This window comes from Oryx dammah, unplaced genomic scaffold (assembly GCF_014754425.2).
Source record: "Oryx dammah isolate SB20612 unplaced genomic scaffold, SCBI_Odam_1.1 HiC_scaffold_10, whole genome shotgun sequence".
Classification (NCBI taxonomy): Eukaryota; Metazoa; Chordata; class Mammalia; order Artiodactyla; family Bovidae; genus Oryx; species Oryx dammah.
In genome coordinates, this window is record NW_024070194.1 from 33,603,090 (window position 1) to 33,606,957 (window position 3,868).

The following is a 3,868-nucleotide window of genomic DNA, read 5'->3' on the forward strand; positions in this document are numbered from 1 at the left end:
TTAAGATGTCGCAGATTAAGTTTCTATACCCTGAGTACAACCAAATAAGACTGGCCTGTGAGAAATTAGTAAGATTTTTTGCATTAGTCCACGTCTCAGACAAAAGTTACCTTCCCACTTATTTTAGAGCCTCTATTCCACAGAGAATATACTTTCAAGGTCAGAAATAATAGGAAATTGAGAGATGGGCAAACATAAAGCTGTCAAAAAACAGAAGAGAGCTTTATTCCAAATGGGTGCTTTAAATCAGAAAAAAAATCAATTTATACAGTTCTCCAATAATTCAAAAATGTATTGATTTGCTTCTTTATTTTAAAAATGTGTACTGACAATTTATTTATTTATTTATTTTTTTAACAAGTTCATCATTTAATAAGTCTGAATTAATTTTTACCACATGGTATTGTACACGGTCATCTGTTGAAACAGATTTATTTTAACAGATCTTAGTTTAAAAAAGTCATATACTGTGAGTTCTATATAAACTGGTGGATAGTAAGTTAGTTCCTTTGTTTTGACTTATAAGCCTCAACTTCATCACAGAATAAAGAATGTAGGCCAAAGAATGCATAATTGGTCACTAGTATAGAACAGTACTGTTTCTATAATTTGAAGCTTTCTGAATGGATGGGTTCAGGCCTGATGTAACTGTAAAAAGATTACTTAATGAACAGACTATATGGAAATCATACAAAATGTAATTAACTTTAATTATTAATAGCTTAAACAGCACTATGTTACTAACTGCTATTCAAACTCAAAAACCTGTTTTTGAATCCCCATAAAGGTGACAGGTGTACACAACCATGCCACCTTGTACTTACTTAGGGGAGTGTCAATATATATTTCAACAGAAACTTTGGCTTTAGGAAAAAAGTCACAAACATTTAAAATAATGGCTTTAATCGTCATTTTAAGTATACCGTAGGGGAAATTGTGCTTTAATTAAATATACATACCAGTGATGCTGGCAAAGTTGAAAGCTACTTCTAATGTTGATAGCTATAAAAACTAGTTTGTACATAAGACAATGAAAAAAAAAAAAGCAATCCCTTTGAAACAAAAAAGTTCACAATGGTTTGTATCCAACAGTATGCATTTTATGACAATAACATGGACAGATTGAGCACCCTAGGGCTCTCTTTATATCCTAAAGAAAATGAGCATTTAGATTATTTATGGGCTGTACTGAATTTTAAAAAGATCAGTTGTACACTCACCCCTTAGACAGGGGACACTGTCCTGAGTGTATAGCTTTAACACCATTAATGTTGTTTGTAAAAGAAACAGGGAACTAAACAAAACATTTTTCCTTGGGAGTGGAGAATCTTTCATTTGCTGTTATAACCAGCAAATACCATTCATTAAGTCAAAAATGGAAAGGGGAGCCCCACAAATACTATTTGAGCAAGCTGACCAATGCACATTACAGTTTTAAAAATGAAGGTTATGTACTATATGTTACAAGTCCCAGTTAGGCAGTATCAAAATGACATCTATTTCTTTGCTTGCTTTGTGATCATACCCCTTGGAGGTATGACTGGTCTTGTGGCATTCGGCTTCTTTTTCTCTGCAGGCTTTAAAATCTGAAAAGAACACATTAGTGTTGCGTCCACACTCATCATGGCACCTGCATTGTCAAACTCTCCACAATAATTGGGCGCAGAAAACAGAGTGACCAACTGCCTCTTTGCAAAAAATTTATATCCATCTTCAACCACCTGATGGGCTCTACATATAAGATCCAAATCATGCTTATGGAGAAATTTTGCAACCACTTCTTCACCAAATGTGAAGGACACTCCACTGTCATTTTCACCCCAACCTAAGACATCTTTATCGGGGTCAGACCACAAAAGATCACAAAGAAGACCTTGATCTGGTACATCAGTTGGTCACATAATTCGCCGAATCTGCTCCATAGGTTGAAGATCTGGTGATAAACCTCCATGACAGCAGAATATTTTCTCATCCACGATGGCTGCTATCAGTAAACAGTTAAAGCAGTCTGTGAAAGTTTTCCATAGTTTAATCTTATATCTTCTTTTATATTCATCATAAAATCCATAAATTCTATTGATGCTGGCACATTCGTGGTTTCTAACCTCTGATAAGAAAAAAATTCTGGGGATACTTGATTTTGTAAGCCAACAAGAGGCAGATAGTCTCCAGTGATTGTTTTCCCCTGTCCACATAGTCCCCAAGAAACAGGTAATTGCTTTCTGGCGGGAAACCACTATACTCAAAAAGTCGAAGCAAATCACAGTATTGCCCATGGATATCACCACATATCTGGAGTGGTGCTTCAAGTTCTAGCAGGATAGGCTGACTGAGAAAGATCTCTCCGGACTTGAAGCACAGTCCTCTGATTTCATTCTCCTGTAGCTGGACATTCTTACCAGGCTTGGACCCTCTCACTTTCAGCAGCCGTTGGATGATGCTGTCGATGTTGAGTTTATCTATATCCGCCATCGCCTTCCCACCGCCGACCTTCCCGGGACGGTGCCGCCGCCGGCTTGCGCCCGGGATTCACACCTCCTTTCCCACGCCACGGGCACAGAGATAGTGGTGGCGGCGGTGGCAGAAGCCGCGGTGGGTTCCTCCAAACCCCCCGCTCCCTGCTTCCTCCTTCTCTCCCCACTGGAACAACGAGCATGTACTGAAAATTTATATAGTGTCATTAATTTATTCAACAAACATATATTGAAAACTTAAATAGGTTTTACTAAGTACCAGACAAATCTTCACATACTTTATTTTTTTAATATGTTTATTTATTTTAATTGAAGGTTAATTACTTTACAATATTGTATTGGTTTTGCCACACATCAACATGAATCCACCACAGGTAAAAGACAAAAATCCAACTTGGAATCACTAGAAAGAAATTTTGCCAAATGCCCTGCCTGATGTGGATCTGACATTCTACTTAATTTCTGTTGGGGGACTGGATTATGACCCTAGGATTTTCCAGTTATTAGCAAGCAGTTCTATAGTGAAGAGCTGAACTTCATGGAATCAGGGACCTACCATCTTGTTGATTTCTCCTACTTCAATGCCACCAGCTGAACTGAATCTCCAACACTCACCAAACCAAGCTGTGGCTGAACTGGCCTTTGGATTCCATGCAGAAGGAAAAAGGCTGGTTCTCAGTAGGAAAAAGGCTCTAAGCATGGGTCATTTCTCCAGCCCCTCCTTCCCTCACTTGCTTCTTCCTTCTCCTCACTTTATGCTAAAGTCTCTGAAACTTCAGGCCCAGGAGCAGCTCTTTATGGAAAGAATCTTCAAAAAAAGATTGATTTTAATGGTAAAAGGTATGGAGACAGCAATTTAATAAAAGAAGAATTGTTTCACTCTTTCCTCTCATATTCAGCACTCCCATTTCATTTGTTTTCTAATTTCTCCATCTCTTCTCTTTTTTTTGTTTGATGTTCTTTTTTAAATTAATTAATTTATTTTAATTGGAGGCTAATTACAATATTGTAGTGGTTTTTACCATACATTGACATGAATCAGCCATGGGTGTACATGTGTTTCGCATCCTGAACCCCACTCCCACCTCCCTCCCCATCCCATCCCTCAGGGTCATCCCAGTGCACCAGGCCTGAGCACCCTGTCTCATGCATCAAAACTGGACTGGCAATCTATTTCACATATGATAATATACATGTTTCAATGCTATTCTCTCAAATCATCCCACCCTCACCTTCTCTCACAGAGTCCAAAAGATTGTTCTTTACATCTGTATCTCTTTTGCTGTCTCACATATAGAGTCATCATTACCATCTTTCTAAATTCCATATATATGCATTAGTATACTGTATTAGTGTTTTTCTTTCTGACTTATTTCACTCTGTATAATAGGCTC

At 37.7% G+C, this 3,868-nt stretch overlaps 1 pseudogene; it reads right to left on the reverse strand.

Moving 5' to 3' along the window:
• Positions 1-348: 348 nt before the first annotated feature.
• Positions 349-2,505, reverse strand: LOC120868914 (annotated as a pseudogene).
• Positions 2,506-3,868: the final 1,363 nt, after the last annotated feature.